This window comes from Meriones unguiculatus, chromosome 11 (genome assembly GCF_030254825.1).
Source record: "Meriones unguiculatus strain TT.TT164.6M chromosome 11, Bangor_MerUng_6.1, whole genome shotgun sequence".
NCBI lineage: Eukaryota > Metazoa > Chordata > Mammalia > Rodentia > Muridae > Meriones > Meriones unguiculatus.
The window spans coordinates 22,838,943-22,862,367 of record NC_083359.1 but is presented as its reverse complement, the minus strand read 5'-3'; the positions used below and the strand labels follow the sequence as shown (position 1 = coordinate 22,862,367).

The window sequence follows — 23,425 nt, the reverse complement described above, 5'->3', positions numbered from 1 at the left end:
AGCTACATATCCAATTTCAATCTGAGAACCACTTCTCTCTCACTTTATGGGTTTTACCAAGCTTTAAGATGAACCAAAAGCTCATTGCTTTCCTGGGTTAAGAGATAACTACAGAGGCTGCCCAGAGATAGGCTTGATAATTGCTACTTGATTACTTGAAAATGCCAAGTAATCTCCTACAGCCAAAATTCTGGCATAGACTGAAGAGATGTTCTCCAGGTCACATCCTTTATAAAGGCACTATCAGTAGTTGAAAGCTACTGAGAAATGGAAAAATTACTCACTTGCTTCTCCTCCTTCTCCTTTGCCTCCTCCTCTGGTTATTCCCCTTTGTTTTTTTCTTCAACGTGTAACCTAATTGTGCTCCAGTGGATGGCCCCACATCATACACAAATGGACATCACTAACTGGACTTAGTGGGTCACCCCTCAAAATGACATCGAAAGGAGGGCATCATCCAGTTTTGGCATGATCTGTTAGCCATGTTCTACAAAGATCTACACCAGTCAGGCCTGCTCAGCACTGGTCATGGGGAGGGGTTCACAGGTGGCTGCTATCTTAAGCCAGAATATGCCAAAACAAGAGATGGTTGGTTCTGGTTTCCCTCTGTAGCCTGAGGAACTTAATCTTTGAGTTCAAAGGCACCTTCCTAAAGGGACATGCTCTCTTGTTGGCATCTTCAAGATCTCCTCTTTTTTCTTTGCTCCCTTCACTTGGATTTTTCCAGCAACTACTTCCTAGCCTTTTGGTTTTACTCCACCCTGATCTTTGAGGATGCTAATGAAGCTTCTTTCAGGTGAAGTGTGCTGATATTGTGCATGGTGCTATCAGAGAAGTCCAGATTTTGGTGGAGCCCAACAGGTGTATAGATGATAAGAGTACTTGCCCAAAGTATTATGGTAGAGGCAATGGTAGGAGTAAGGAGCAAACTGTCTATCAGATTAAAGTTCCATGAGGCACTGTTAGTTGTAAGCTGTAAGAGCTGGTTACCATAGATTTCTAGATAATAAATACACAGTCTTGTTGAAGATAGAATACAGACATGGAAGGCGGTTTTTCATCATTTTATGAATGGGCTGGAGATTTCTCCTACCCTTTCCAGCTCTGGAAAAATCCCCAGTGAAAACTCTTAGCATGAGTTAAGAGTGTATTGAAGACATGCTATGGCAGAGGAGAGGTATCTCCAAATGAGGGCGAGCAGGGGAAGCAGGCACAGAAGACAGACTAGTCAAAGACCTTCAGCTGAAGAATCGATTTATAGACATATGGGAAGGATCACTTCATGAATGATTAAAAATAAAAGATGGTTACTAACTGTTCTGCTTGGGGCAAAGAGATATGCTGACATGAAAATGAAAAGGGATGCTTATTGTATAGTCCACATGGTGAAGACTGCTGAATACTCCAGTCTCCGTGGTGCAGGGAAATTATGCCTAATAGCAGTCATTTATTTAGCACGCATTGAATGCCATTTGCTACCTTAAATTATTTCTCTCCATTCATTATGCTTATTTAATTTTTAAAAGAACTCTTTAGTATTGACATAATTATTGTCAATATTGTGTGGTCCATAGAAACTAAGGCTTACAGCAGCTCATTAAGCCTATAACATCACATGGTTAGGAGGTACTGACCCACTGAGATCCAGTGCCCACATATCAACTTAATAGTCGTGTAATATCAGAGCAAAGTAGACCAAATGGGCATGTACTGAGCATCCATCCTTCCTAACAACACTGAGTTTCAGGGTTCCTGTTGTACCCTGTACCCTTATTATCTTTTTAAAGTTCCAGAACAACAGAAGGTACATCTCGAGAATTGTTTCTGTTTCTACCAGGACCAGACTGAAGCCTGTACTTCCAGTCCAATCCAGCTGGCTGCCTCTTTCTACAAACAGCTGGGGCATCTCCCACCTCAATGAAGGGAACTGTCAGCCTGGCTGCAGTGGCCCATGCTCAGAGCTTGCTGCCCCACTACTGGTAAGTGCTCACACAGAGGTGGTAAGGATATGGGCACAACCTGCCTACTGGAAAGGAATAGAGTCAGACCTGGGGTTCAGAGCCAGGAGGGAACAAAGCCATGCAGCTCATCTTTTGGGGTACTGAGCATAGGGGATCTTGCATGAAGCTGAGACATTTTGGGATTGTTACACTCCACAGGGCCTTTTTTTTTTTTTTTTTTTTGACCTTTGACTACTAGTATGGGTGAAGGGAGTCTAGTATACTTTAAAGTATTTCATATCATATCTGTTGTTTACTCACCAAAGGACAGCCATGACCTATCTCTCAAGCCAGAATAACCAAACATATTTTCAAACATCCCCAAATGTCTTCTTGGAGATGCACTATACTCGAATCGTAAACTAGTGAACATTCCTCTTGAGAACTGACATTAAAGAACGAGATGAGATTAGAGATCAGTAAGATGGAGTGTTGGGATCTACTCACTTCTAGCAAGATACTGGACCTTAGGGAAGTCTTTGTTGTTTTCCGGGGTTCAGGTTCAACTTTTGTAAAATAAAGGAGGTGGGCAAAAATTTGTGCTGAGATTCCTTCCTAGGATGTTACTTTAATTTTTTTTTTCTTATCAGTATCACACATAAAGAGCCTCCGACCATCGAGAAGTGGTACTAGACCAATTCACACTCATCTGGTTTCTTAGTTCAACACCTTCTTTGTTATATCACAGTACCAAAGACATGTGGATATGACAAAATTTAATAGAGATCGGTATTTCTTGAAAGTTGGCAGGTAAGGAAAGCTGTCCCTGTTTGGGAGTCATGACAGGGAGTAAAATGGTGTCTGCCAGCAGAGCTAACCAGGTAGTGCAGCCACCTAACACATTAATGAAAAAAATTGTGTGTGTGAGGGTTATTTTTAGGTCTTTGCATTTTTACTTAGCTTTTAGGAAAAGAAATGTCTTGGTTATTAAAAACATGTTTGATATTGATTGTGAAAATACTGAAGTTATGGTTTACTTCGGGTAGAAATGACATCTTTAATATAATGAATTTTCCAGTCCATGAATATGGTACACTTTTGCATTTAACCATGTCTCTTACATTTTATTATTGTATTGAATGGAATATTACCTTTCTTGTTCTACGCAAGTTCTATTATATTTGTATATTGTGAAGACATCCATGCATTAGCAATGGGTAAGGAGCCTATATGTCATTGCTATCTAATACATTCTATTTCTAAGAAATTTAAACTGGTCAAATCCTTCAGATTCAATACACAGAAATTATTAGCATTTGTAAATGAGTTCTCGAGGGATGACCCAATTTCCTCATATCTGTAGATGATAGCCATTAATCTTTCCTTTAATTTAATGAGTTATCTATTATCCATTCAAATATCTCTTACATAAACTATTGCTTGCAATCAAGAGATTCTACAGTTATATCAGTTATTATGAGGGATGAATACAATTTGATTCAAATTAATCTTTATTGTGACTATTCCTGAGATATTCTGTTTGGTTTCATGTTAAAATGCTTTTTTTAGAGTAAAATTTTTAAACTTGGTAAAAATAAAGTCTTTTATTTTTTTCTACAAAATTCAAAGCAAAAGAAATGATAGAGAAACATGTCAAAATACCAGCAACTTCATGAATTATGTAGCAGCCATTCACAGCTAGGCACATAGCCTGTGGAAGAATTCTTCTGTTTTAATATTCATTTCACATAATATCCCAGAAGTGAGCTGAGGAGCTAATGGTGAATATACAAGTATTTTTGTACATACATTTTCCTTTCCTCTGAGGTACTCAAGAAATAAATGAATATGAATTTAAAGAAAGCTTTTCACATCTAGAAAGGCTATTTTACCACATAAGCCAACTTCTTTCCCAAGGCCCTTGGCAACCAAGTCTGTCTTGAAAGTATTGCACATGATTTATAGACATCTTTCTTTTAGAAGCTGATTGCTTCAGGAATCATACCCTTCTCTAAGACTAGCACAGTCTCTGAGTTTATTAAACCAACACAAACCTGGGAAATGTGAAAAATGGAGACTAGGGCTTGACTTGGCCCATGTAGGTATCTTTCTGAATGTGCTTCCAATGGCTATGACCCTCACAGTAATTTTCCTTTTGGCATTTAAAGGCAGGATCACACTACATAGGTCTGGCTGGCCTGGAGCTTACTATGTAAACCAGTCTGGCTTCAGTCTCAGAGAGCTCTGCCTGCTTCCACTGCCAGAGTGGAATTTCTGGGATTAATGGTATGCTCACCATTTTCAGCAGCAAGTAGTCCTTAACAACAGTTGTTAGTGGGGATTGCTTCTATCCTTGCCAATAGCTTAGCCCACATCAAGTGGACGAATGCTGTCACTTAGCATCTATCAAGTACCAGAATGCTTGTGACTATTATGGTGTTAAATGTTATATACCATCATTGCGAAGGTATCTAACAATGCCATTAATCTATCATATACTCAATTAGTGGTGCCATGACTATCCAGAATTAAAAAAGTAATTTACTTGATTTCCCAAGATATTGAAATTTACATCTATAGATGAACTTTAAAATCAGCTCATTAGTATCTAAAATATCTTTTAAGATTATTTTTATTTCACTTGTATGAGTGTTTGCCAACATAAATGAATGTGCACCACATGGGTGCCTAGTACCTATAAAGGTCAAAAAAAGCCATCTGATTCCTGAGAACTAGAGTTACAGACAGTTGTGAACTGTCATGTGGGTTCTGGGAACCAAACCCAGATCTTTTGCAAGAGCAGCAAGTGTTCTAAACTGTGGAGCCATTTCTGAAGGCCCAGAATGTGGAAATCTTGCTAAAATATGCTGTTCAGACCACACTAGTTTTAGGGGACCATTTATCACTAACTTAAATGAACAAGCTAAGTAATTATAATTATAATGACCAACAAGCTCAGGGTATTCAGATGTGTATCTAATGACATGATCTTTAAGACTTCTCCACTAACAGACACTTTAACACAGGTATGCATTTCTTGGATAATGAATCTCACAGTGAAGTAGATGAAAACTCCAGACTTGTACTCTAGAAAAACAAACTTATGGGTGAATAAAATTTCATAAAATGAAACAAAATGGTTGCAACACTACAATGTGGCACCGTCCTAAACAAGATTCATAGGTTCTTAAAGGCCACAAAGTGTCTCCGAGGGACTACAGTGTCTGTCCTGTCACTAAGCAATGACAACAATCACAGATGGACAAACACAGTATGCAGAGGCCCTGCCTTGTGTCAGGCATTATGGCAGACTTGCCTGTGCATGACTGTATTTAATATCTCCAGGAGATTTATGATATGCCTTTTATCTCTGCCTATTTTTCAAATGACAAAAGTGTGGATCAAAGTAAGCAATAAGTTATAATATAACATACTTAGCAAGCAAACAGAGAGAAGGTTGAAATGTTAAAATTGGAAGTTTTAGCATGTGTGTTCTTTAGGGGGCCTCATACATGGTGTCATTTTTCCTACAGATAATTATCTAACCTCTATAGAAATAACGATGGAATTATTTCTCACCTATTTCGTGGCAATGACACAATGACTTTATGTATAATCCTCTTGGTTTCTGTGCACATGTAAAAATATTCCGGACTTTGTTTTATAACATACAAAAATAACTTGCCTAAACATGACAGAGAGTGAGCAAGTAACAGACATGATTTGAACTCAGTCTTACTTCTATAAATGCTGTGGTCTTTCCTTTCTACCCTCTTCCTAGCAAACACCACTACCATGAAGATTAGCCCGTCTCTTCCTAGGCCAAGGGAGAAGAGAAATAAAGATCTGGCTGCAGCAGACTGTGAACAGGAAGCCCCCCACTACAGATAGTTCTCTTTGACACATAGCCGTGCCTTTGTTCTGAAGTGAAGCTTGTTCTACCAGAAGAGGCCAATATCCTCTCTCCCTACGCAATCTTCTGAGCTGAAAAGAAATCACAGGAAGAAAGCCTTCAATAGACTCCCAATGTAGCAGCATGTACACTGTGTGTTAGTAGGTCTGTGTAAGTATACCTGCTGCCCCTCAGAAAAGACTGGATCCATTCTTAAGTGCTCTGCTTCTCCATATGAGGTGGCCACTGGGAACATCAAGGAGTGGCTATAACATTATGTCATCTCCTGTTTCATTTTTCCCTTTAGTACTGCGATAGGAGCATGGTATGGCCTATTCAAGCCAAATGATTCAAAAAAAACAAACAAACAAACAAAAAAAAAACCCAGAGATTTTTAACTGTGTTCTATTCTTTTCCTGGATTGAGTATCCCACAGTATCATTTCAATCTTTTCCTCTTGATCGGATTCTTTTGGAGGATATCTCGTAGACAACAAAATCAGTACTATCAATAGTGAGAATACTACCAGTGTTAGGCTAGGAGTTAGTAGATGGGGGACAAGAATTAAATCCAGCCTGTTTTTGGTTGGCAAATAAAGTATTACAGAAAAACATTCTTCTGTTCACATGTGTTGTTTGTGGCTGCTTTCATGCCACATAAGCTGAGTGGAGTAGATACAACAGAAACAAGCTAATCTGCAAAACCTAAAATATTTACCACTTGACTTTATAGATATCAATCTCCAACATTCTCCCCATGTGTCAGCCACTGTGCTGAGTGATTTGCATGTATCATGGGTCCACTGTGACTTTTTTTGGGGGGCCTCTGTATTTTGCCTTTGTGATCTTTTCCATGGAAAATACATAGAACTAAATTTTATGAATGCATTGTATAAACATGAAGATACGCATTTAAAGATGTTTTAAAGAGTTAATTTAGGGCTAAGGAGATGATTTGATGGTTAAGAGCATTGGCTGCGCTTTCATAGGGCTCAGATTCTATTTCCAGCTTCTTCATGGTGTTCATAACCATCTGTAACTCCAGTCTTGGGAGTTTTGATGTCATGTCATGGCCTCCATGGGCACTAGATATGCATGTGACACACAGAAATACATGGAGGCAAAGCATATATACATACACAATAAAAATGTATATAATACAAAATTATATTTAAAAAAAATGTCTTTTTAATGTAGACCAGGTATGGTGGTTCACACCACTAATCTGATCTCCAGAAGGCTGAGACAGAAGGATGCTTTCAAGTTCAAGGCTTGCCTAGGCTACAGAAGTGAGTTGCATACCAACCTGGGCTACAGAGAAACCTTGTTTCAAACAATTTTAAGTAAAACAAAAATTTTCATTTTTTTCCTACTTCAAAGAAATGAAATCAATGTATTTTGTGGGACCTAAAAGCATCTGTGTTAGTATCTAGTTTTCGTTGTTGTTTATCAGCTTTACACAAGCTAGAGTGAACTGAGGAAAAGAACCTTCAATTGAGAAAATGTCTCCATCAGATTGGCCTAGAGCTAAATGTATGGGACATTTTTCTAATGATTGATGTGGGTGGCCCCCACCCACTGTGGGGGTGCTATCCTTGGGCAGGTGGATTAGAGTCTCACAACAGTGTGATGCAGCCATGATCATTCAGGCCTTTACAGCCATTGAAGCAGGACATTCTCCCCAAGCATGGTTGGATACCATAAAAAGCTAAAATGATACGCTCAGGATGCGAGGCTAAGCACTGCACTCAGGGTCAGCCGCTTTGGACCCAGAGAAGAGCATGTCTGATTGCATGCGGGTTGATGCCCCAGGTCCCGCCTCTGAGAAAAAGGTATTGGACGGGTCTGATGCTCTTTGGGTGGATGACACCTAAATGAACATCTGTACAAAGTCCCAATTTATTTCTAATATCAGAGATCAGACCTCTACTCTTGCCTGATGCGTCTAAAACAAAAAGGGGGAACTGTAGAGAGCTGCGGAATGCTATGCCTTAAAGATGGAGCTGGTTTCCGCCTTCCACTTTCCCGATGGTGAGTGCTCTCTGTCACGAACAACTCCACATTTGGCTAAGGCCGAGGATCTGGCTTGCTTCCATGTATGTGGACCTATCTGCATTGCCCCCGTGGCACGCCTGGGTTGGCTACTCAGAGGCTATTTAAGCTGTGGGCTGGCTTTCCCCAGGGTCCGAGGATTGTTCAATGTTCCTGAATAAACTGCATTGAAAAAAAAAAAAAAAAAAAAAAAAGAAAGGTAGCTGAACTAGCCATGGGGAATAAGCCAGTAAGCAGTTCTGCCTCATAGTTTCTGCCTCAGTTCCTGCTTCAAGTTCCTGCCTTGCCTTCCCTAGATGATGGACCTTAACCTGTAAGCCAAACAAACCATTTCTCCACAGTTTGCCTTTGGTCATGGCATTTATTGTAGCAATATAAAACAACTAAGATAGTAACACATGCACGGCACCTCCTGTGACTAGGAGAGATATCAGGTCTGTCTGCCTGTGGCATTAGTTTTTGACTCCTATCATTCCCCTGGGATGAGATGAAAAATCTGCTTGCGAGCACCAGATGTGGTCTGTGAAAGCCCAGAGAATAAGAACCCAAAGAATAGGTGTTGCCTGACTCTGACAATCTTAAACAAAATCTTAAACAAGCCCCCATAGACTCCTTCTACCTTGTACTGTCCAGAAGTGACTGAGGAAGACAGTCAATAAGATGACTCAAGAGTCCCCAGAAATACAGGGAAAGCTTTGTCACCAAGACACCAGGGCTAATGGAGTGCTATGTGCCCTTCATTGTTCCCAACATTAATAGAAAGATTAATTAGCATTTACAACATGCTTTTAAAATAAGTAATCATAGACAAGGGTTAAATATATTTGTTTCCCCAAATATCTTTGCTTCCCATAGCCTTTGTAGGAAGGCTTTTTTTGTTTTATTTTGTTTTTTAACCAAGAGTAGAGATGGACTGACAGCCCCCATCACCTGGCCCTCCCCTACAATTCCCCAGTTAAAGAAACACTGGGTTTTTAGTTGCATCTGCTCACAAAAATATATGACTTGGCATTTTCACTCTCAGAATATATTGAAAAATAATTTAAACTGCCTTCTGGTGTTATCTACAGCTTGTATATGACATTGCTGGCTGCAGAGAAAGCTCAGGAGGCTGTGAAGAAATGAGAGATTTGAAAGATACTGTCCCCGGGGGGGAAGAATAAGTATATTACTTTCTTTTTCTTTACAAACACACACTAAGCAACAACTTCTCAAATAAAAAGAAAGAGATTTATATCCGTTAGCCTGGAAGCCTACATAGCCTACAGTAACATGTATGTACAATGGACTCTGTCAAGAGAAAGAGCACCTCTTTTCCGTGGCTCCTGAAGCCATCAACCCTAGTAAGCATATTCATAAAATCGTCTATGGGGTCTTGGAAACCACCTCTTCCTCACAGTCCTTGTCGGACTGACTTTGCTGATTTCTTTCTTTTGGGTTCAAGATGTAGGAGTAAGGTGATTGGCAAGAGACTGAGGGCAAGGGTCTGGCAGTAGGTAGTTACCTTGTAACATAGGTTAGAGAGGCAGGAGAGAAGGTGACATTTTGAAGTTGTGTGTGCCATGTGGGGATAGGGCAGGCAGTGATCTTAGCGGACCTGGAGGTAGAAGATTACTAATGCCTAATGGCTTTAAGCCTAAGTGTTTGAAAAAGAGAGAATAGGACATGTGTTCATAGTATTGGGATGTCTAAAAAGAAAACCTGCCTGTTTTACAGTGTCGCCACCCAGGAATTCCACCACAGCTGTAGAGAGGTGCCCAAGAGTTTTCCAGAACTTGGCATAGTAAACTAAATAATTCCACTAAAGCACAAAAATACCCTTTATTATTTTGACTTTCAAAATATTTTGGTGAGTCAGAATTCCACAGTACCACATTACCTCCTCACTTTGCAAGTGTCACAATGGCTGACAGGCGCAGGGTGGTTTGAGAAATACTGTATCAAGTTGTAATGGAAACATCAAGCACTAAGGGAAAGTGGGCAGCTTTGCAGAGGGAATTTTAGGAGCAGTAATCCCGAATTCTTACAAACACTCACCGCAGGCCAGCAAACACCAAGGCTTGAGCATCTAGTAACATCCAATTTCATCTCATTTTGTGGCTGAGACACGAGACTGAGCCTCAATCCGACCTCACCAAACCCAGAATGTGTGCAGACTTATACCATGAAGTGTTTTGGTTTAACTACAGAAAAGTACTGTAATTAATGTTTGAGTCAGGGAATTGTTGGAGTTTTGACTCTGCAAAATCAATAGCAATACAAAAGCCTTTCAATTATTTAGGGGCTGAAATACCTAAACTACACTCTGCCCACTAGTAAATGTCATTACACCATTACATTCTTTGACAAACGTAACAGTAAATGTTCGCGAACTGCACTGTGTTGTACAAACTATGTTTGTTCAGGAGGAAAAATAGTGTGAAAATCCACAATCATTTTCCCCATGTTCCTGCTTTTAAAACATCTGGCAAATGAAACATCTCTTATTGCCACTTCATTGATTGAGTCAAGAATCTTTTTTTTTCTTTTTTTAAGATTTATTTGTTACGTATACAATGTTCTGCCTGCATGTGCACCTGCACAACAGAAGAAGGCACCAGATCTCATTATAGATGGTTGTGAGCCAACATGTGGTTGCTGGGAATTGAACTCAGGACCTCTGGAAGAGCAGTCAGTACTCTTAACCTTTGAGTTACCTCTCCAGCGCCTAAGTTGAGAACCTTTAAGATCGTAAAAAGAAAAAAAGGTTCCCCATATATCTCTATTCCTTTTACTGAAAATTCTTTCATATGTAAAATGGTGACTAGGATTATAGAGCCAAATATAGTTTCATCTACTTATGAGTGCTAGGAGTTGAGGAAAGTTCATTTGTAAATGAACACAACAGCAGCAGATATTCCTCAGGGTCCTTGTGAGTGTTCATCAAAACAACTCAAAGTGCACATCACAAATTTAACTAATTAGCCAGGTGACAGTTTTTAGTATCCCCATTCTGATTGGAGAAAGAGTAGGAGAAATTTTAAAAGTCACAGGCTTCTGGGATTGGGAAAACAAATATTTCATTTCTCATTTGCTGGTCCTTCATAGTGTCCATCCATCAGTAGACACACTGGTCTCAATACAAAACCAACTATCTCTGTTTTTTCATTGTGTGTGTGTTTGTGTGTGTGTGTGTGTGTGTGTGTGTGTGTGTGTGTGTATGTGCGGGCAGAAGACAACTTTTAGGAATTGGTTCTCCTACTTTTTTTGAGGCAGGGTTGCTCTTGTCTCCTCTGCTATGCTGAATAGCCCAGGTTACTTGGCCCACAAGCCTCCAGGCCATTCTCCTGTCTCCACTTCCATATTGCCCTAACAGTGGTGAAATTGAAAATGCACCTGAATCTGGCTGTTTACATGGGTTTCAGGGGCATTGAGCTCATGTTATCAGGCATAAATGCCAAGGGCTTTTACCCAGTGAGCCATCATTCAGCCCCATTATTTCTAAAGTTGCTTTATCTAAAGAAACAGTTTTGGTAAAACATTGTACTTCAAAACCTAACTACCATGGAGCACCATTAAAAGTTCATGGTTTCCTTACAATGTAAGAAAAAGCCAGCTGCTCCCTAAGGAGGCTTCTTTGAGGAGGTAGTCAACAGTTTCTCTTTACAACTGTTCATACACATTTGTCTGATGTTTATGAAGACTGTTCCATTTCTTACAAAGTATTATTATAGCCATTCCAAGTTCAGGAAGGGGCTTGAAAGAACAGAGAGGAGCGTATTTTATGGTATGCTTTCCTCAAGAATAGCAAACTCTCAATGAATCAGAATACAATTAACCATAATTCTCATTAATCATAATTGCCTATTCTTCACAATTCTGCATAAACTCATAGCCCATGAAATTAGATTACAGCCTTCTTTCCTTTCACAATGATACTGTGAAGAGATGTCTACATTCTAAACACTTCTGTTTTATTCATAAGAGAATACTTTCCTTAATTAGCTCTACACTAGCCTCTCAAAGTCCACTTAATCTTCATTCATCCACAATTCTGAAAAGCTTAGTTATCTGATTTTTAAAACTAAGGAAACAAAAAAATTTAATCTACTTTATTCAGATTCAGTAAGTTGAAGCCAGTTTGTTTTTTTGCATCTTGATTTCCTCAACAACAAAATAAATCTAAATGCATGTTACTTGAATTCCAGTAAAGTAGTATCATTGGCAGATATGATATATATATATATATATATGTTTATATAAAATATATATGTATATTAATATCATATATACTCTAAATTAACTAGGAAATCTTTATTTCTTACAGCTAAGAGTTGGATCTTTGAAACAACAATTGCTAAGTGGCTTTTCTTTCTAATTGCATTTGCTTGCTTACTTCTTGTCCAGGAGGCTGCAACTGTCAAGGTCACATTTCAACAGGAGAAGATGACAGAGCATCCATTACTTCTTTTCACCCTGCCTTTCTATTTCCACTTCTCTCACACTTTATGAAAAACATTGTATGTGTATATACATACACATATGTGTATACGGGTGTGACTACGAAGCACTTAATGCCACCCTTTCATAAATGGTCTTCCTCATGTGTCCTCTTTCGCTCACTCGTCTACCTTTGGCCCAGATTTGTGGCATTTGTAAGCACTCTTGAAGTGAGAGGCTAAGGTCCCAAAGTGAGATTAGGGCATAATGTGTTTTCTATGATTGAAACAGCAAGTACTATGCAGGGAGGAAAGAAATAGAAGCTCCTTTGCTACATCATGGGGATTGATTACTTTTAGGAGAAGAGAGTTGAAGGAGGAAGTGTAAAACTTCTACTCTATCCCTCTTCTCCCTCCTAAGTGAACTCCAGAGGCTTGTTGCTCTGTGGGTATATGAAAAAACAGGTGACCTGAGACTTAATTATGTAAAATGAGATTGTGAAAATTAGTAGCACTTCAGAGATTGTTTTTATTGGCATATTAAAAAAGAGAAAGGTAGGGTTCGTGACACAAACCCATAGTAAAAAATGGATTTTCTAACAGTGTTTTGTAAGTGGAACTAATGTGTGGGTTATAGGGTTTCTAAGAAAATGGTATTTCATTATGTTGGCTTTAATATAAAGCTGAAATTGCTTTGTTTTAGACAATTGTATTATATTAAACTTGAGTCTCATTTCATAGTAATATAAACTTTTCTTATTTGTTTATTTCCAAAGTTCCTGGTGATGTTATCAGGTTCCTGAAACCTCTGTGGGAATAGGATGTTTATTTGCACTTTCGTTGAGCAACCTGGATGAGAAAGAGCATATGCATCAAGTGCTCATACTGTGTAAAATCTTCAGCAATTAAAAGCAATGGGGTGTTTTTCTTTGTTTGGTTTGGTTTGGTTTTGTGAATCCAGTGCATAGGGTTTGCCACACATCCCAGCACCTTAGCATTTCCATTAGAAAGGGAGGGATCTCATAGGAAAGGAGAAGCCTGAAAATAGGTGAAGGGTTTGTCTTGTTGAAGAAATAGCCAAGCAGGAGAAAGCTGTATTTCTCAAACTATAATCTGGAAAAAAAGTTCTCCTTTAAAATAGTCTGGGGATGTCTGTCTGCCTAGCAATCTTAAATACACACACATCTGGTTTATATATTTCTCAGCGCCCCCCCCCCCCTTTTTCTGAGAAGTGCTATACCCTACAACTTCTATGAGAGTGACAAGGCTCAGCTGCTTGCCTAAAGTTCCCAGAGGCTTTAGCAGAGTGGGATCTGTTGAACATCATGCTCATGCTTTAGAAACTCATTTGGCTAAAGAATTTTTTAAATGGTGTGTACAGCATAGCAGCAAGTGCTATTATGGCATGTGTCGTTGCAAACCTAGGTTTGCGCCTACCATCTATTAGCTTTATCATTGCAGGTAAGTAAGTCAATGAGTTTAGGGACAGCAAACCCCAGAAGAGCATGCATTCATTCATTCATTCATTCATTCATTCACTCATTCATTCACTCACTCACCCAACACCACTCATAAAGAAGACACAGAAAGATTCTCTGCATAGGATACATGGCCAGCAAATCTGGGGGTGGCTTGCATTGTAGGGTCTATGCTTCTTACCGTTCATATTTGCAAAGCCCTGGTCAAACAGTGTATCTTTTATAAATTCTACCATTTTGCCTTCCTCCACCTGTAAACTCAATGCACCATTAAGATAATGATTTGTAAAACTTTTAACATTTCTAAATCTTGATTTGATGCCTAAAATTTTATGCTCTTGCCAAGGACTATACTTTATGTATTTCAGACTCACAAACCTAATATGGTTGGCCCAATAAATCATTATTCACTTGATATATGTGACAGCATTGCGCTCTCTGGCTTTGTAAATGACATCATCCTAAAATGCCCATAGCCGAGGGCAGTTGCCCCTCCAGAAATGCAGCAATCAATAGTGCATTTCCTAGCCTGTATTTATAAACAGGAAATTAACTGCCTTCCATCATTGTTCTAATTGACCTTCAGCTCAGGTTTGTAAGGTAGAGACTTTAGCCACACAGGAGACTTTATTGATGGTATCAATCCATTAGTGGTGCTTTTGGTTTCATTATGATGGTGCCACATACAATAAAGACACACATTTCAAGAGTCTAGTGGGGAGGAGGAGCATTTTAAAAGTGGGTTCTCCCTAAACATCTCATACTCCTCTTACTTGAATTCAAACCTGCACAGAATATATACTAATATATATATATATATATATATATATATACCCTTAATATATATACTATATATATATATATATATATATATACTAATATATATACCCTTAGCTATATATATAGCTAAGGGTATCTTAGCTAATGTGCAGGGTAAACAGACCTAAGTTAATGCATGCTGCTCATCTGAACCTCCAATTTGCAAGATCATATTATATTATTGGTTAATGATTAAATCTCCCTTGCTTTAAAAAAGTCAAGTCCTGAATGTTAATTGAGGTGTACCATTTCATATAGTCTGGATGGATGTGTTAACTATTTACTGTGTATTTTCAATCAAAATAGTGTTGGCTTAGTTATGTGCAAAGTGTGAAGTACATTTCAGTTTCTGTGAACAGCTACTGCATATTCAAACCAGCAAATGTCAGGGCTGCCTTTCATGTATCCCAGACATTATTTTATAAGATCAAAACGTCTAGAGCTAGAGTGACCAAATTGAAGCAGAAAAGCAGGTTTTTATAAAGGCTATTTTCAGAAGATTTTACATCATTAAAGAAAAATAAGGTCTCTCCGTGGAAATCTTTAGTATTTGGTAGAAATGCGGCTTCTGAGTGGAACATAATGAACACAGATTTTCACACATGGGAAAGCAAAAAGGTTAACATAACAAATATGCTTTTGCTCTGTGTTCTCCTGAAATGCAGCTAATTGAATACTGAGGCCCAGGATCTGAAAAGGTCTCCTCTGGCAATGCCTACAATTGTGACATATTCAATCAGACCACATTACTTTTGGGATTCACTTAAGTTTTTATTAAATATAAAAACAAACACTGCCTAAATCCAAACCAACAAATATGATGTAATTATTAAACATGCCTCAATTAAATTTTGAATCATTGAATGAAATGTGCAAATGCATTAGATTTCTAGAGGGGATAAAAGGGAGTCCCTGTGAGCAGAGCACAGGGTAACAAGAATTTGCTGTCTCCCAAGTAGGGGAGCTAAAATTTAAAAGTCACTTTTAGCAGGACTGTAATACTCCAAAATCTATGGGGGAGAAGCCTTGTCTGTTCTCTTTCCAAGAGTTTTGCTTCATTTTCTTTTTGTCCAAACCACTATTCTTCAATTTATATGTTTCTTTTGGAGTTTTGCTATGAACAGTAAGAAAAACGAAACAGGGTTCTTAGAAATTTCTTACTTTAAATATTCACGTTCATAGTTTATATATTTTATTTTCTACCCATCAGTAGAACATGGTCCAGCTAAGCTCTCTGCCCCTTACAACAAAGTGCTAACTTTGGCCACCAGGTAACATATTTCCGCTTGAGATCTGTCTGAGATCTAATAAGAAGCACCTGGAACACGCCTGTATCTAACAACAAATATTGTCATGACAATGTCTGCATTTTCTAAGATGACAGGGGCTTTCTTGAGCTGGTCTTTCTAGTCCCAGCTAGAACACTTCCATATTTTTATCAATAAAAATTGCCTCTTAAAGGCAATGCAGGCTTTTAATCTTTTCCTCTTTCTTTCTTTCTTTCTTTCTTTCTTTCTTTCTTTCTTTCTTTCTTTCTTTCTTTTCTTTTCCTTTTTTTTGTTGTTGTGGTCAAGAGTCACACACTTTCTGCTCCATTTTTTCTGATCTGAAAACTTGACTAATGCTAATATCTCTACCACTGGTCTATTGAAGGCACAGACAATCATGAGCAGTATCAGACAGTGAAAGCTCTGTAAGGCAAAGTACTTTGTTGTCCATTAAGCTTTGGTAGATGCATAATTTGATGCTAAATGTGATGGCCTCAGTGCAGACTGAACTGTGTGTGAACAGCCAGTGCTCTCTCTCTCTCTCTCTGTGTGTGTGTGTGTGTGTGTGTGTGTGTGTGTGTTTATGTGTGTTAACATTCTGCTCTTCTCTGGGAAAGACACAACCAACCTTTTAACTTATGGGATTCTTCCTTTTGTTTTCTTGGTAGTTTCTCTCTCCCTCTCTCTCTCTCTCTCTCTCTCTCTTCCAGAGTTTGGCAGATTTAATAAGCACTCTAAATTTTTTCAATGTTGAAAAATGATTTTGAGAGTTACAGAAATTTTCTTGAGGGAAAATTGCACCCAATAAACAATAACAACAACAACAACAAAACAATTCAAACCAACATGAAAACATTTCCATGCACCTAACACCAAATAGAACATTTTTTCTTTTTTTTTAAATTTTTATTATTAGTTACATTTTATTAACTCTGTATCCCAGCTATATCCCACTCCCTCATTCCCTCCCAATCCCACCCTTCTTCCCTCATCTCCTCTCTGCCCCTTTCCAAATCCACTGCTTGGAAAGGACCTCCTCCCCTTTCATCTGACCCTGTTTTATCAGGTATCTTCAGGACTGGCTGCAAAGTCCTCCTCTGCAGCCTAGCAGGACTGCTCTTTAACCTCCTTTTGGTAGTCTCTTAAGTGATAAAAATCTCCTCCAAATCTGGTAGCTAGTTAGAACTGGAGAGACAATTTCTCTGTGTCCACAACAATTTCAAACCATCTCTACCATTGTTATTTCATTCTATAAATATAGCTCCATAATTGTCTAATGGACTTTGATTGAAAACTGCTGTCAGGATTTATAATAGACAGATGATCACTTACTAAAAAATTCCTTAACAAGGCATGTTCTCCGTATTGTCTGAACATAGTATCCAACACATATATTCTTATAAGCGACTTCAGGACCTCCCTGCTGTTTGGCATCTGTACATTAATCAAGGCCCTTTGGGTACAACTCTTCAGCCGGCTGTGAGGGCACCTAATTGTCCTGCAATCCAGATCATATTTCTCCATCTTGTCTACAAGCAAGTAATAAGACACTGTGTCAAATGCCTCTCAGAACCAAGACCACATGTCTATGCCATTTGAATAATTCACTAATGAAGCCCAACAATTTGTAACAGGGAAAAAAAAAGCCTTTGGAACAGTGAAGTCACAACAGAGGAAGGGGGACAAGAGGGAAGCCTGCAGGGAGGCAGGCTGGCAGGGAGGAAGAGAAAAGGGTGGAGAAAAGGAAAGAAAAGGTTATAGAAGAAAGTAGACCACATTTCTGCCTTCGTGAGAATAGCAAACAAAAAGGCTTACTTCAGAAATTATGGGCTTCTTAGGTTACTCACTTAGACTACTTTGCCTTCTCAACACTTTTATATTATGTTTGAACTACCTAAATCTTATTGGATAAGTTTCCCTACAACCCCCGCCCACTCTCTTTCTCATACACACACTACCGAGGTTTTTTCTAATGCTAATTTAAGTTCCAGCTACCCCCTTTTATTCGTTTCCAGCTACAAAGTAATTGAAGTTCAAGACAATATTATTAATACAAGATAATGAACATCAATGCTCACCAGCTCTCCCTCCAACAAATAATAAAGGGACACACCCAAACACTGTATTTTTAAATCTCTTCATTTGGAGCTCAGTTCTTTACTCCAGCAGATTCAGTCAATTCAAGTGGTCTTGCAGCAAACATTTGAGCATGCTATGTGCAGACTTCGGAGTGATTTATTTGAACTTTCTAGAAAAATGCAGGCTGAGTTTCAGAAGAACTGTCCAGAAGGTCCTTAAGAGCCTGTTCCCTGTACTTCCCTCCTAACATGCACAGGAAATCCTGTGTGGGGCTGCAGGCTTTAGCCACCTTGCAACTTCCCTCAGCTCCATACCCCACTTGCCATAGACTGTGTAGATGTAGAAAAATGGACTATTACGGGAACCACATCAGCCAAGCTGCCTGCTGGATGACAATTCCAATCTCTGGGAAAGATTGGGAATCCAAATGCTTTTTAAGGTGACCAAGACAGAACCATGCAATAGTGCATGGGACTCTTCTGACCAATTGCCAGGGTGCAGAGGATTTTGGGAGGATCTTAGTGTTCCAGGTAAAATACCTGCACCCTTCCCATCTGGGACACACAACTTTTATCTCTCAAAATCCAAACATAACCCTCTATCGTCAGCAAAATGAAGATTCCTAAGCTAAGCCACGAAGATTATTCAAGACTGACTTTGGAGATATAATGCAACTGTAAACATTTTACTTCCTTTACTCTTCCCATGAATTCTCAGGCCACTTCCTCCCCTTATCCATGTTTAGCCCTCCTCCACTTTGTTCTTTTACTCACTCACAGATCACAACTCAGGGGATTTCTGGGGCATTGTTCCAGTTCCTAGAGGTTCTGTAGAGATGAAATCCAAAGTTGGTTCTGCTCTTGTAAAATGTGTGATTTTTAATAAAATGGAAATAATCCAAACAATCACACAAGGGAAGAAGATTAATCACACATAGAGGGTGAGTCAAGCTATGGGCTGGGGTGTGTTTGATAAAATTATCTGACTGCACATGTGTTCAAAGTAAGACCCAAGTCTTAAAGACCAACTAATCCAGTGCTTTGATTTTGAGTGCATTGATAACAATCCCACAGAAGCATGGAGTAAGCACCAGGAACTCTCATCCCTGCTATAAGCAGTCCCATAGATGAGGCTTCCCTGCCTGTGTTCAAAGCCTTGGGCAGCTACCTGCCCTTCACACCGGCAATGGCCAAGACAGTATGCTTATGCGGAAATGCCCTGAAAATTAATTTCCAGGTAATGTGAGGCTATCTTAAGCATATATCCTTCATCCTCATGCTGTTTTGGTCTGTGAAACAACGCAGTTGCCAAAAGGGTCCCATGGAGAATTTGCTATTGCTCAGTGTTGCGCTACAGACCACAGTAATGAAGAAATGAAAGAAACACTTTCCACTGTCATGCTCTGATTGAGAAATCAATATGATCCAATCCCAATAGAGTTCTCTAATTAATGCGATCTCGTTTTACTGTGTGCAGACTCAGTCAGGTGGTCAAACTGAGGCCGATGTTTTATGCAACAGGTGCTGAGTCAAAGCACAGGGCTGTGAAGGGAACTGGGGGCGTGCTGGGGCAAGAGCCCAGGGCAAAATCCTGAACAGTGGTAATCATCTAGCGATGGAGGCACTTCTAAGACTGCTGAGATCAGGCACCAGGGACTCCAGCCAAGGAAACGGTGGCCTTAATTGGGGAGGCAGAGAGGACTGGCCAGCCAAAGTGTAAACTTACCTTCGGACAAATGTGGGATTGGATTCTGGCTTGCTCTATTTAAAACTGCTCCGTCTCAGATACCCTCATTTTTCCCAGCTATAAAATGGAGGCGTTAGAATGGGGGGCTTCCTGTTTGCTTCCAATGTTAAAATTTCCGTATTCCACAGCTGGACTCTGGTGCAAGATCCTGGGATTCAGATTCTTTTCCACATTAGCTCACCCTCATAAAATCAGTCCAGTTCGGAAATCTTACCAAGGGCTAATTTGCACAACAATTATTCTTACTCAGCCAGCCTTTGCCTGGACTCAGCTTTCTGGCCAGGGAAAGGAGGTAGAATTCTGCCATCTGTTCCTTCATACAACAGGCTCTATTTTTGAATGGTTGCCTAGGATAAATTTAATTAGGACAGTAAGCCTGTTGGGGGAAACCATAAAACACATCACAAGACCACAAAATCAAAGAGACTCTTGAATAAGGTTTATTTCCCTTCACAGTTCTGAAGCTGACTGAATGAATATCTGGGCTTCTCTTTCTCCTTCTGATAGCACCGCAACCTTCTACACAGGTTTAGAGCTGCAAGAATGTTTGCACTTCAGGTGGAGACGAGGGTTTAGTGGGTAAAGGCACTTGTCACTAAGCCTAAGGGACTTCAGTCTGATCCTTGGGACCCACTTGTTAGAAGGAAGAACGAGACACTGGTATGCTATCTTCCTATCTCCTCCTGTGTATGCCATGTTACATGCAGATGCAGGATAAAATTAATAACTACAATTTCACCTATTCTCAGTTTCCCTTCGTCTAACCCAGTGCAGCATTCTTCATAATCAACTCTGTCCCGTGATGCCTTCTTCATTTTTCTTTTATCTCCTTTCAAATATACTTTACTTTTCCAGGATTTTAAAGGAATATTTATTTATTTGTCTATTTATTTATTTTACTGGCTAGCACCACTTTTCTACAACAAAATCAATTTGATTTGGCTTGTGGGAAGACAGGATTCTTTACCTATGTCTGCTGGGGCTCAGAGTCAGGAGTTCAAGACCTCTGTTGGCCCATGTCTTCCATTCAGTTGGGATTTTTCTCAGGCCAAGCGTGTTTCGGGCATCAAGGAGATTGGACCAGAATTGCAAGGCTTCTGTTTTTTATCAAAATTATATTTTTGTAGGGGCTCCTAGAGACTGAAGCCTGTGATTATGTATTTTTCTATTTCTAGAAACTGGCACACTACATGGAAAAACACCATGTATTCCCAAAAGCTTGATAAGGGAATGAATAAAATAGTCTAGGTCAAATGAAGATAAAAAGAAATCGGGCATCTCTATAGGACATTATCCATTTTCCATCCAGTTTTACACAGGTATTTCTTTTCAATCTGCAGAGCAAGTCAGCTTGCAGACACTACCTGATGCCAGTTTGCAGATGAGCCCAGAGAAACTACATGGGTAATTTCTGCTGCTAGCAGTCCATGCAGGGCTTTAAAGCAAGGCATGCTAGCTCCTTATACATATCATCAACATCTGTGGTCTCATGTTCACTGTGAGATGAAAGAAAATACCAATACAGTAAGAATGGTACATTTTATACATAAATACATAATATATATAAATAAACTGTGGTACATTTACACAATGGAATATTACTCAGCCTTTAAAAATAAGGAAATTGTGAAAGTTGTAAACAAAAAGATGAACCTAGAAAAGATCATCCTGAGTGAGGTAACACAGACCCAGAAAGACACACATGAAATATTCTCACTTATAAGTGGATTTTAGTCATAAAATACAGGATAGACATATTACAATGCACAGACCTCAAGAAGATATGTCTAATGGACATCTTAGACTTCATATTAGCCCACTGGTTAAAGGAGTGGGGGATATCTCTGACACAGACTATGTTGCCTGCTTTTTGATCACTTCCCCCTGATGGGACTTTCCTATCAGTTCACAGGAGAGAAAGACAAACTCAGTCCTCACGTGAATAGATGAGCTGGAGTGTCTGGGTAGGGGGACTTTCCTATTCCGAGGAATAGGGGAGAGGGGATTCAGGAGGGAAGGTGGGACTGTGAGGAGAGGAGGGAGAGGCCTATGACCGAGATGTATCTTGAATTAATTTGTTGAACATTTTATGTGTTGTACATTTAAGACCATGTATCATGCATGTGTGTATGCATATACCCTTGAACACAGCATATATATGTGTATATAGGTTCATGTATGTATGTGTCCGTACACCAGAAAATGACACTGGGTATTTCCCTTGTTCTCTCTCTACTTTCCTGAGGTGGGGCCTCTCCTTCTACCTAAGGGCTAGCCATTTGACAATCTAGACACCCTGTTTGTCCTGTGGATTCCCTCTCTCTTCCTCCTGAGTCCAGGGATTACAGCGGGTCTGCCATGCTCACCTAGCTTTTGATCTGAGCGATAAAGATTGCAGCTCCAGTCCTGACATGTGCATGGCAAGTCCTTTTTCCATGGAGCCACCTCTCCAGCTCTAAAAAGTTATATTTTTACTTTTCTCTTTCAACTGAAAGATTTCATTTTATATTGTCTCTCATCCCCAAGTGACAAAAACACACTTTAAAAGCAGTTTTTAAGTTTGTAACCTTTTACTGACATTCAACCAAGGACCATGTATGGATATAACCTAGAACCTCCGCTCAGATATTAGCCTGTGGTAGCTCAGTAACCAATTGGTTTCCCAAAGTGAGGGGAACAAGGACTATTTCTAACAGGAACTCAATGACTGGCTCTTTGGTCTCCCCACCCCCGAAAGGAAGAGCAGTCCTGTTAGGCCACAGAGGAGGGCTTTGCAGCCAGTCCTGAAGATACCTGATAAAACAGGATCAGATGAATGGGGAGGAGGTCCCCCCTATCAGTGGACTTGGAAAGGGGCACGGTAGAGATGAGGGAGGGAGGGAGGGACTGGGAGGGAATGAGGGATCGGGACACGGCTAGGATACAGAGTTAATAAAATGTAACTGATAAAAAAAATAATAATAAAATAAAAAAAAAAACAGTGAAAAAAAAAGTTTGTAACCTTTTGACTGTGGCTTCTCAATTTGCCAAGAATATGGGAAGATCGAGATCTCTAAATCTGGACTTTTTTTTTTTTTTTTTTGGCAAAACCCAACAATGTTGATGAAGATTCCAAAAGGGCAATGTTGGAGATTAAAACCTACAGGGCAAGAGACAGACAAACACAATGGACGTAACACAATGGACGCCGAGATATGTGCAGTCTCACAGTTCCCTCTAGATGCTTTTGGGTCAGAGTTGTCAATGATAGGGGCTAGAAGCAGCAGTTTCCAGGGTAACAGTTAGGGCCACTCAGTGGCAAAGGAAATAGCCACCAGCAAGCATTCCATAGAGCCCTGTTTACATTCTGCTGGAACATTCATTGGGCTATTACCAAGAACGCTAATGCTCTCAATTACACCTAAATTAAGATAAAGCAGTAGCCTAGTTACTGTAAAAGTGGTTTTATTTATAGACAGCAATTTAATCTTTAATATGCAGCCACCATCTGTAAAACTACTTAGGCCATCTATCCCATTTATGTCTTTATTATCCTCTTGTAAAAACACATGGAGCATTCTTGGTTATAGATGCGAAATGATTTCTTTCTCTCACACTTTTTTTAAGTTTAGAAATGTTGATGTAATTACACTGGATAGATACATTTCCCTTCTGAATGTCCTTCATCCATTATATCCTGTAATGAAATTAACCACAATTGCTCCGGAAAGGAAGAGAAAACTATTTTTGATCAC

General features: G+C 39.4%; 1 protein-coding gene and 1 long non-coding RNA gene across 3 annotated transcripts in view; one reads left to right on the top strand and one right to left on the bottom strand.

Moving 5' to 3' along the window:
- Window positions 1–23,425, bottom strand: part of Sgcd (sarcoglycan delta) — a 935,702-nt gene that overhangs the window by 244,738 nt on the left and 667,539 nt on the right. The gene's annotated exons all lie outside the window — the stretch shown is intronic.
- LOC132646316 (uncharacterized) lies at window positions 1,842–6,534 on the top strand. Its single transcript, XR_009584472.1, has 3 exons — window positions 1,842–1,979; window positions 2,591–2,750; window positions 5,722–6,534. It is a non-coding gene; the product is annotated as an uncharacterized LOC132646316 (long non-coding RNA).